Source organism: Chelonoidis abingdonii, chromosome 1, assembly GCF_003597395.2.
Source record: "Chelonoidis abingdonii isolate Lonesome George chromosome 1, CheloAbing_2.0, whole genome shotgun sequence".
In the NCBI taxonomy this organism is placed as follows: domain Eukaryota; kingdom Metazoa; phylum Chordata; order Testudines; family Testudinidae; genus Chelonoidis; species Chelonoidis abingdonii.
The window spans coordinates 48,396,194-48,408,216 of NC_133769.1; the positions used below are offsets into that span (position 1 = coordinate 48,396,194).

General features: G+C 43.9%; 1 long non-coding RNA gene across 1 annotated transcript in view; it reads left to right on the forward strand.

The window, feature by feature from the left end:
* Positions 1–11,761, forward strand: part of LOC116819651 (uncharacterized) — a 66,146-nt gene extending 54,385 nt beyond the window's left edge. The window contains exon 5 of the long non-coding RNA XR_012655796.1: positions 11,702–11,761. This is a non-coding gene — a long non-coding RNA (uncharacterized LOC116819651). The remainder of the gene's footprint in view (positions 1–11,701) is intronic.
* Positions 11,762–12,023: the final 262 nt, after the last annotated feature.

Sequence of the window (12,023 nt, forward strand, 5' to 3'; positions counted from 1 at the left end):
GACTAGTCAGATTTTTGCTGCTGTGAACAGTGGAAACAAATTGCATGGTGCATTCATACAATTTTTAGAATGAGCCCTGAGCAGAACGTAGAGACCGTCATTTGTTCTGACTGGAATGCTTAGTATGTCTTCATTATTTCTAATAGTAAATAGCCTGTGTAATGTGATTCTGTTAAAACCCACTAAAAGTGGAATCTACTTTATCAAAGCAAAGTGCCTATTACTAGTCTGAAGTTAAAGTTATTGATTCTTGTTCTCAAAGACGTTATAAATCCTCAAATGACATTGAATCTTCCAGGTCACCCAGGGCCCCTCTGAGGAAACAGTTCATATTTTTGCAGCCCCTACCAGAGTCTAATTTCTGGAAATAATACTTCAGGCAGCAGGAGACAATAATGAGAAGCACAAGGACAAAAGCATGCAGAAAAGCACAAGGAACGTTACTATCATCCACTTCCGTTTGGAAAGAGACATTTATTGTTGGTATATGTTATGCAATAATAGTAAACACACAGGGGAGAAATTTCTCAGACAGTGAATATGAAAATTAGTATAGAGTCACCATATCAAAGGTAACTCTGCACTGAAGACAAAATATGTGGGAAATTATTTGTAAAGATTCTTTTATGTTTCTGTTATTGTATCAAGATTTAACTCCAAACACTGATCAAGGTATAAATGCAGATATATATAATGAAGAGGATGCATAGAGGTTGGAACTGCTTCAACTAAAAAAACAAAATAATACACGCACCTCAGAGAAACAGCTCTCTTTAAAACAGATCTGTGTAGTCCCACCTGCAGAAAAAAAAAAATCTACCACTAAGACCCATCTTAGACTCTTAAACCTTTTCAATTAGTTTGGGAGCTGTATCTTCCCACAAAGAAGGCAACCTTTACTACACTACTGTATTGAGAACTTCTGGCCATTTTCTCCATTCTTGGCTGCCATCCAATAGATCATAACTAGTAGATGTGCTGTAGCACATCAGCTGATTTCTCGTGCTGCTCTTAAGGGACTTGCAGGCTGTACAATTTGACCATTAAATTGTATCATTACATAGAGAATAAGCTATGATTCATGTTGTACTGACTGTGCATGTTAGATATGAAAAAGATGTTAAATACAAAGTTGTTTTTATTATTCATTCACTTACACAAATATATGTGCCATATTAACCTGATATAGTTATGTCTGTCTGTTTCTGTTCTTTCAGAATCTCTTCATACATGTGACATAACATGCTATGTGCCACATGGTTTAGGTCTACCCCAGGGAATATGTTTTGCTCTCAGAGTGTTTCTGAGGATTTATATTACCCGATGTGCCTACAGTGGGTTACATTCTGCCTTTGGATGTGTACATAACGATTTCCACTGGCTTCATATGCAGACAACTGAAAGAAAAAAAATGTGTCTAATGTTATGTGAATAGAAGTATTCCTTCCAGCTAGAGATGAACCAATGAGGCAAAGTTCAGATTCAGGTGCAAAATCAAATCAGGTCTAGAGTTCAAGTTTATATTCAGATTCTGTAGAAAACCTAAAAACTCATAAGATCTTGTAAAATTTTAACCCAAAGTAGCCAAAAATCTTACAAGATCAGGTATTCCCACTTGATTTTCAGCATGTCAAGACAAATTCTTGCGAGAATAGCCAAAGACTTTGATGACTCCTTAAATAGAAACAAGTCTCCTTCCACTTTTGAATTCAATTGAGAGCTCAAGCTGAGGACGGGTTGGTTCAGTTCTGAGGATATAAGTCCACCTGTCATGCTGTCTGGTATGGGACACAGCTGAGAATGCCAAATTCAGGACAGACTGTAGGAAACAGGGCTGACACATCCCAAAACTGATGGCATATTCTGTCATAAGATTTCACTAAGCCAGTAACAAAAGTGAGCTCTTGTGTCACTACACTATTTCACAGAGAGCCACACAACAACCTCTAGGCATTCCAGCCCCTGGTTACCACCAAAATAACTGGATTTAGTGATGAAAGTTTATTAAAACCAAAGTTCACCACACATCAGGTTCTTCCAATTCCAAAGGATCAGACACTCACGCCCAGGTCACCATGTACTTTCAGGATGACACCAAATATCATGCTGCAGCCAATCTTTATTAAACTAACTAAAGATTTATTTTAAAAAAATAAAAGAAGAGAATTATTAAATGATTAAAGGAATCATGTACATTACAACTGATTTCAGAGTCTGTAGTTCAGGATAATAGCAGTGATGGTAATTCTGGTAGCCTGCAAATAGTCTCTCTGGATCACGCAAAAGACTAGAGACCATCAGTCCTTTGTTCAATACTTCTTTCCTGTTAGAAAATCACAGTCCAGGGAAATGGTGCAGAAGTGAAGACAAAGCGATGTCATAGTCTGCAATTTATACCCACAGCACATATGCATGGAAAGTTACTGGCACAAACATGGAGGCCTGGGTCACATGTGCCTTGCTGAGTCATGAGGCATTCATTGCTTGCTTGCTGAAGAGATCTCAGGAACGGTCCCTGGAAGAGCTAATTAATCTTAATAGGCCATCAAGCAGGATGGCTAGCCTTGATGTAAATCTGTCTTGGGCGTGTTACCCAGAAATACTACAGGCCTTACGTGGCCCTGCCCATACTCCACTCCCTGGCCCGTTCCTGCTTCCCAGTGCTGTGCTGTGGGGCGCTCTTCCCCCGTGGCTGGGGCCCCAGGCTTGGAGTGGGGCTAATGGGGGCCAGCCTGCACTCCAGGGCTGGGGAGGGCCACAGGCTGCATCACCTGCCTACCCACCCAGCACTCCGGAGCTGAGGGCACAAGGCCGCGCTGCCCACTGGTGTTCTGTGAGAGTGATGTCACAGTCTGCAGTTTATACCCACAGCACATGTGCCTGGGGCTGGGGGCCACATGGGGGAGGCCTCTGGGTTTCAGTGGGAGGGGTGGGGCCTTGGGCAGAAGGTAGGGTGACCAGGTGTCCTGTTTTCGACCAGAACACCTGGTTGAAAAGGGACCCCAGCAGCTGCCATTGACTGTCCAGTTGGCAGCACCTCCTGGGAAACAGCCAGCATGGCCCCTCTCTGGCTCCTACATGTAGGAACAGCCAGGGGGCTCCACATTCTGACCCTGCTCCAAACAATGCCCCCGCAACTCCCATTGGCCAGGAACCATGGTGAATGGGAGCTGCAGGGGTGGTGCCTGCAGACGGCTCTGCGTAACAACCAGAGGCGAGACTTGCCACGGCTTCTAGGAGCTGTTTGAGGTAAGCACTGCCCAGACCCTGTACCCCTGACCCCCACATGCACACCTCAACCCCCTGCTCCAGCTCAGTTCCCCCTCCCGCCCTCCATACCTCTTGGTCCCAGCCCAGAGCACCCTCCTACATCCCAAACTCCTCATCCCCAGCCCCATCCCAGAGTCTGCACCCCCATCCAGCCCCTTCCCATACTCCGAACCCCTCAGCTCCACCCCCCAGCTGGAAGCCTCCGCCTTCACCCCAAACCCCTCATCCCTGACCCCACCCCAGAGCCTGCACTCCCAACCAGAGCCCTCATCCCCTCTCACATCCCAACCATCCTCAGCCTGGAGCCCCCTTCTGCACTCTGAACTCATCACTTCTGGCCCAAGCCCACAGCCCACCCATCCAGTGGGAGCGCTCACCCCCTACCGCACCCCAGCCCCCTGAGCCAGCCCAGTGAAAATGAGTGAGTGAGTGAGCAGGGGCAGGGCCTTGGAGAAGGAGGGACATGGGCATGGGGTTTCAGAGGAGGGGTGGGGCAATGGTGTTCTGTTTTATGTGAGCAGAAGGTTGGCAACTCTAGCAGAAGGGAAGGGCCGGGACAGGGGTTAGCCTCCCTCAGCCCGGGGTTCACCCGCTGTCCATGAATATAGACAGGATAATCATACTCAGCAGACCATAACTTTTCCAATGATGCCTTACACAACATACTTTGTACAGGATGTATTCTAATTGTGCAACGGTGGTGATACACCAGTGTAAACACGATCATCTTTCTTTCATACAGCATCATACCCCCACCAATAAAATTTGAAAGAGGTTTAAGTTCACAGTGTTGGCTCAGTCATCTCTTCTTCCCATAGACTAGAACATGAATGGTGGATGAAAGGATGGCACTTTTAGCTTTAAAATGTAGTGAGTGCACATGTATCAGTTAAAGTGACTTCAAGTAAGTTATGATTTTTTTCCCTAATGAATGATAACCTTAAAAATAAATAACAGAAGAATACAGTATCTTGTATATCAAAATAGAATTAAAGAGCAACATTTTGGTTAAAATACTTTAAAACACAAATGGCTAGCAACAGCAGGTAAGCACAGTGAAATGAACAAGGCAACAAATCAGCGATTACTGGCTCTACTGCAGAAAAACAAAGTAATGCCAAGCTACTGTGGACACCTGCAGTATTGCTTATGGATAGGGCAGATGGGCATCAGATGAGACACTATATTTAAACAAAAACTTTATTTAAACTGTTGACTCATGTTTCCCTCAATAAGCTTTTCATACTCACAACACACCCACTCACACAAACGTAATTAGATTAAAATAAACTGACCTGTTTATCAAGATATGTCTCCTAAAGATTGGGAAGGAAGAAAATGAGATACTTACTGTTAATTCTATTATTAAATTCTTGGAAGATACTCAGATGCTACAGCAATGGGAATATATAAAATCTGTGATAGATAAAGAATACAACTTAAAATCTAAAAAAATGTTAATTACCTTGTAGATGGAGTTTTAGCCCAAGTTTGGGGTTAGTATGAAGACATCATCATGTGGTATAACATCATGTAATCCTTTTATTTCTGTACCTGCACCTAGCTCTTTCACTCTCTCACCCAGACACAAAGAAGCAAAATGAAAATGATTTCAACAGAAATATATTCCCCCATCAGCTATTTGTTCATGGAATATACTATAGTTTTCTCATTCATGCTGTAAAAATTTGATTTCTTTTCCTGTTACCTACCACCAGGGATAAACCCCAGCACGTCTATGCTTGGTAGTTCATAGCCCTGGCACCTCTACGCTGGCCACGTAAGTTCTGAAAGTAAAATAATTGCTTGACCCCTGGCAGGTCTTTCATTACAAATTAAGCACTGCCTACCACTCACGGCTAATCAGATACTACTGAATAGTTTAGTACAATCCTGTCATTAAATCATTAATATATTTCACAAAATTGTCAGAATCAGGCTAATAGGATTAAGGGCTAGTGTCTTTTCAGCTAGTTGATTGCACACTGTAGCTTCTGTGTCAATTCGATATCAGTTGATGGGATAGGAACCACAAACACATACTTGTCTCTCCCAAAGTAAGACTGGTGCTAATTAAAGCATTCTTGACAGACAATAGGGAATTTTGTTTGACTTCAGTATAGGAACTTGGTCTATTTAGGTTTTCAATTAGATACTGATCATCTGTTTAAATGAATTCCATTCAAAATATGCATGTGATCAAATGTCTGTTTTATGATACAAGGTGTCGGAGGCAAGTTTTTATGTCCAACCTTAATTTTGGCCTTTCCTGGCTTTGAGCATTTATCGTGCATCCTTAGTGTTTCATTAGTACATTTTTGTACATATTACTATATTTAATATCTTAGTTTCAAAAGACTGTTCACAGAACAAATAATATGACAAGGCACTCTCCAGAAGTTCAAAATCCTACTGGCTTACAAACAAACCCAATAGCACACTTAATTTCTATAATCTAAAAGAATTTGGACAGGTACTATAAGAATGCCCTATCCAATAGGTCTTGGTTGGTACTCAGGTCAGGAGGACTTTTTCCTGTGAGCCTTAAAGTCTGTGTAGCAGGATGAGCAACTTTTCATCTCTCCAGAGCTCATAAAGGTACATTTTTGCAGAGCTCCCTCTTGAGCAATTTACAAAGCCTTAAAACTCTGTCCTCAATCCTTTCAAAAGTTATAACTTCTCAAGAGCCCTTTTACTTTACAAGATCCAGAGAGGCTGAAGCAAAAGCTCATTCCTCACATGATCTGCTGGAACAGAAGCATCTGCCCTTGCCTCAGGACCTGCCCAATTTACAGAAGCTGCAGCAGTTCTTCTGCCAGCCCAGAATGTACCTGCATAAGAACAGAAGAACAGCCATACTGGGTCAGACCAAAGGCCCAGTATCCTGTCTTCCAACAATGGCCAGTGCCAGGTGATCCAGAGGGAATGAACAGAACAGGCAATCACCAAGTGATCCATCCCGTCACTCACTCCCAGCCTCTGGCAAACAGAGGGTAGGGACACCAGCCCTGCCCATCTTAACTAATAGCCATTGATGGGCTTATCGTCCTTTAATTTATCGAGTTCTTTTTTGGACCCTGTTATAGTCTTGGCCTTCACAACATCTTCAGGCAGTTAGTCAACATACCTATTGACTAACAGGACTATATTATGCAATGTATTTAGCCATGTGCACATGCTTAATGAATCATTTCTTGGCTGCACCCTTTGCAAAAGGAACCAAAAAAAAAAGCAACCCCAAAAAACAAAACAAAGCCAAACAAACAAATCCTAAGGTGAAATCCTGTCTCTATGGAAATCAGTGGAGAAACTCCCATTGCAATCAGTGGAGTCAGGATTTCACCCTCTTTTTCAAAGACTCATTAATCATCCAAATTAATTTTATAAATGAGTCCTCTTACCACAAAGTGCCTCCTGATGCCCAGGCATGGTATAGCAGCTCTTTCACTGGGCTAGAAGCCCCTCCCAACAGTCCCTCAACCCGTCAGCCAGTTAGCATCCTAAGTCCACCTCTTCTGGGGTCCCAATTGTCCAAACTGAAAGTCCCAACAAATGTCTTTTATGCAAACAAAAATTCTTCCCTCTCTCTGGGGCTTTTCCTCAGTTTATCCTGTAGCCCCCTTGCTGAGCTCAATAGCCCTTCTGGTGAGTTTCTATACTCCCTTCCTTGGGGCTGGTTGGGGAAGCCAGCCCACCCTTTATTCTGGGATCTGGCCCTTGGCCCTGTACTGAACAGCTAGGTCTGCTCCTAAACCTGCACTACAGTTTTCCTTGGGCCACTTCCTACCCAGCCTTTTAAGTTCTCCTCTGGGTCTCGCTGTCTGTTCCCTGCTTAACCAGGGTATCTCCCAGGCCACCCTGCCTGGAGAGCTTTTCCTTACTCTCTGAGCTTTCTGGATGACTCTTTCTCCAGCTCTTTCCCCAGCTAGGCTTTATTACTGCGTAAGGCATTATTACCAGTCTTTCTTATTACTTAGCCACTTTCTGCTTTATGGGGAATTTGCCCGATTTTCCTGAGGTGGCGCTCGTTAGACTTTAAGGCCAGAAGACACCATAGTGATCATCTACTCTGACCTCCTATACATTGCAGGTCACAGAATCTGACCCACCCACTCCTGCAGTCAGGTTGGCTTATCTTAGTCCATGGCTCTCCAGCTCATAGGGCAATCCACTGTGTTACAAATAGCAATTATCTGCAAGGTAAGCAAAGATACCTCAGTGAAGGCTCTTTCTTTATTATAACTTTCAACCCTGAATCATTTTAGCTAGAAAGGATTTTTTTAAAAGTCAAGCATTTTTATTGTTTTATATATATAATCGTGGAAATTCACTGTTGTACATGTACGTACACACACACACACACACATATACCGGTTTTGCTCAAGCTAGGACCTTGCCTGGAAAGTTCCATCCCAATAGGCAAGGCCATACTTAGGCATATGTGGCTGCTTAGCGCACCCATAAATTTTGGGCACCACCCTCACTGGCTGTGGCGCAGCCTCCTCTCCTCTCCAGCCCCTCCCCCATGCTGGGCCAGCAGGCTTCTCCCCAACCCCCTGGCCCCTCCCCTCTGCCCACTCACTCCTCAGCCAGAGGGCTGAGAGCTCTGGCTAGGGCGGGGCCTCATGGAGCCAGGCAGGATAGTTTACATGTGAGTGAGCAGCGGGAGCCGGGGCAGGGAGGGGAGGACCAAGCAAGCCTGGGAACAGAGTCGGGGGTAATACCCAGAGGCTGGGAAGGGGAGGAGCCAAGCTTGGGGGTAGAGGTGAGCACAGGACTTCGAGGATTGGCGTGGGGGGGAGGAAGAACCAGGCTGGGGATTGCTGGGGGTAGCTGTGCCATGCAGGGGCGGGGGGGGCAGGCAAGGCTGGGAATGGAGCAGGGGGGATACCTGGAGGCTGGGGGAGGAGTTAAACTTGGTAGGGGGTAGAGGTGTGCACAGGACTTCAAGGAACAGATGAGGAACTGGGCTGGGTATTGCTGGGGGGAGCTGGGCTGGGAAGGGAAAAGAGTGGGGGGGTTCTTTGTCTGGCCCAGTGATCAAGCAACAAATGTGCTAGGACCTCCTGGGGAGCAGGCTAGTGGCCCCGGGGGAGAGCAGCTGTTCCCAGCAGCCCCACACTGTACCTGCACGTCTCCGCTCTTCTGCCCACATGCCCTGTCCTGTCGGCAACTCCCCGCAATCTCTCTCCTAGTCCCATTTTCACTCTGCCTCCCTCTTCTCTGAAGTTTAAGCCCAGATGTGGAGGATTCCCTTTGGACTGTCACCTTTCCTTTCCTCCCTTCCCCAGCAGGGATCAGCAGCGGACATGGGTTGGGAAGAGGGAGAGACACACAACCAGGCTGGGGAGGTGGGAAAGTTAAAGGAAAATAAAAGAAGGTGGTGTTTGCTCTTCCTACCATTCACAATATGCCAGTGTCAACAGGAGGAAACTGACATTAAAACAATGGGAGAAGTGGGGTGTACCTGGAGCAGAAAAGAGGCAATTAGGACTGCAGAATGCAAGGGAGGAAGTGACCTCTTAGCTGGGGAGGAAGATGGACTCACACTTGACAAGGCTGGAATAGCTGAAAACTTTTATTTAGGAAAAAGGGACATAATTTTTTTTTCTTGTGGATCCAAGTATCTCCAGGGCTCTCTCTCAAGCTGGTAGCATTTTGAATGAGAGTTCTAAACAGTGCAGAGCTGAGTGGAATTTTAAGGGTCCCTTCAAGAATGCAGCACCTTTTTCCTCACCTGTGGGAAAAGCCTTTAAAAACTGCCTTAAATAATCCAAAACAAGAGCCACTGTTCAAATGAAACTTGGCTGGTTATGGCTCCAGCCCCACTGTTGAACCATTGTTCAAACTGCATGCTGAGTTATACCCAGTACAATCCCACTGAGCCGTGTGTGACAACCAGGTGTGTAAATCAGGACAGAAAAAAAGGTTGGTGCCTCAATATAATTCCTTTTCTTATTAAACTGCACATCCCAAGCACCTCTTTACTTTTCAGGATTAGGGAGAATGAAAGGCCATTTGGGAGCTGATGGCCCAGAGCAGAGGCAAGCAAGGGCCTGGATGAGGGCGGGAGTCAGCCATTGGTATCAGCTATTTCTTTTTTGTCATTCAAATGTATTTTGGGTCATGGCTCAGATCCCACCCATCATGTAAAACACTTCCCTGTGGCCTTTTGACAGATGTATCTCACTGCCAAGTCCTTATCCTAGGAGGGGAGGGGGAAGGCTGCAAGCTGATTTCTCACCTCCATGCAGCCAGTGGCCTAAGCTTGCCACTGCGGTGCTGGAGCCTCCACATTTATTTATTGACAAAATTTGCAGAATTTTAAAGTATTGTGTACAGAATTTAATTGTTTGGTGCTGAATTCCCTCAGGAATATGGGGTGCTGGGCAGTTTGAGGGGGGCTGTAAGAGGGGTGCTGGGCAGTGTGAGGGTCTGTGGGTGGGAGATTGCTGGGTATAGGGATCTGTGGTGGAGATCTCTGGGTGAGGGGCCAGGGGCATGGGGGTTGCTGGGCATATGGGGGTGGAAGATACTGGGTGGGGGCAGTACGGCAGGGCATGTTGGCAGCACAGGGCTGGGTTTGGGGGTGCAGGTGGGAGGGAAGTACAGGGGTTAGTGAAGGCAGCACTGTGCAGAGGTTAGGGGTGAAGGCAGCACAATTAAACTGTTTTTAATAAAGTGCAAGTGGCAAGTTTTCCAATACTGTTTTTTCCAATACGTTTGTGTTGCTAAGAGCAAGTTGAGCATAGGGGCACCAGTTTAATAGTACTGCATGAAGCCCCATAAATCCTAATGATGGCCCTTTCAATATATAAAATTTTCAGAAAGCTGATCATCTAAAACCAGGGATTTAGAATCAAAACTGTTATGCAGTTTTTCACTCTACATCCAGTTCAGCAAAGCATTTAAACGTGTGCTTAAGTCCATCCCTATGCAAAGCACATACTTAAATACTTTGCTAAATAAGGATGGACTTAACTGTTTTGTGGATTAGGGATAGACTGCTGAATGACAGCCAAAACCAGTTGCTGCTTCTATCCATGTAAAGCCTGCACAGTGCTTTGAAAATGAAGTGCTATAATTTACATTAGCTAATGAATTATTTATATTCTGATGGCGTTTCATAACAAAGGCTGTCTGCATGATGAAACCTGCAAAACCAATAACTTTAGTTAAAAAAGAGCAAGGACAAAACATACTTTCCATTAAGTTGTTCAAAATAGAGAGTATGAGAAAAATTAATTCAATACATTTTGCTTTTCAGTTAAAATGGTTAAAAGCATTTAATCATATTTAAAATCTTTATAAACCCATATTGCGCTACACTGAAGATATCTAGAATCAGATTTGTAAACATTTGTGGGAAAGGGTTGCTCAGTTGCAAGCTGGCTAAGGCAAAAATTTAAAAGTCACTTTTTTTGGTCATAGAAGTCATGGCTGTAACAAACATTCAGTCTTAATCATAGGAATACAGAAACCCCACTATCTTTCATTACCTCAAGAGTTGGACTGAGGATCTATCTGCATTATAATTTAATTGTTCTGTAGTTTTAAATGAATGTATCTGAAGCCCAAACAATGACAAGCAAAATTGGAGTATACTTAAAGCACAAACTATAACAATAATAACCTTTTTCTGATTATCAGGAAGTATTGTACTCTTAGAAAACTTGAAACATCACTGAGGTGGATCAACAAAAATCTATAAATCTAACCAAAACAACTGCATTAGTCATTCCCCATGTGATAGTGACAAGTTGCAGGCAGCAGTGCTCACAAATGTAATTTGTGACAGTTTTCCTGTTAGGTTACAGGCTTTAGGTCTTCTGATACAGGCAGCAATGAAAGAGAGGACAGTGAATTCTCAGGATAAAAATAGAAGTGCCAGGACTGGAAGCACTGCAACAAGTACAATATCTTCAAATCACTCAGAGCATGGAGGTGTCTAATGTAATCAAAGTTGCTTTTATGATGTTTCACTTCATAAGACTGGGATGCATTGCTCTATATGGGATAAAGTAAACAGTAATCTCTGGCTTCATTTCCAAAAAGTTTTAAATGCTTGAATCTCAAAAATCTCTTCATTTAACAACTGAAGCATAGACATCTTAGAATATTTAACCCTGAGTACTCTGGGGAGAGATTGTGAATACTAAGCTTATTGCTCTTTCCTTGCAACACACAGTAAAGGACTGTACCAGAGGTAAATAATGTGACACTTGTAATTAAAATCATTATCACAAACACATTAAAGGACAAATTCTGTCATCAGATCTGGGAAGTAGATCTTAAACGAGCAGCTTAAGGCCTGATCCTGCAGTTTGTCACAAGCACGCAAATCCTGCACCTCTGGTGCCCCATTGACTTCAATGGGTTATGTACAAACAGCAAAGAACTAACAGTGTTTGGCCCATGCCAGTTGATTCAGCTCATGGGGTGTCATAAACAGATAGCTAAGGGTTAATGTTTCTTTTACCTGTAAAGGGTTAAGAAAGATCAGTGAAGCTGGCTGACAGCTGACCAGAGGACCAATGGGGGACAAGATACTTTCAATCTTGTGGAGAAGTCTTTGTTTGTGCTGTTTTTTTTTGTTCATTGTTCGTCTTGGGGCTAAGAGGGACCAGACGTACACCCAGGTTTTCTCCAATCTTTCTGAATCAGTCTGTATGTTCAAAATAGTAAGTACTAGCCAGGAAAGGTGGATTAGTCTTATGTTTGTTTTCTTAACTTGTAAATGTGTATTTTGCTGG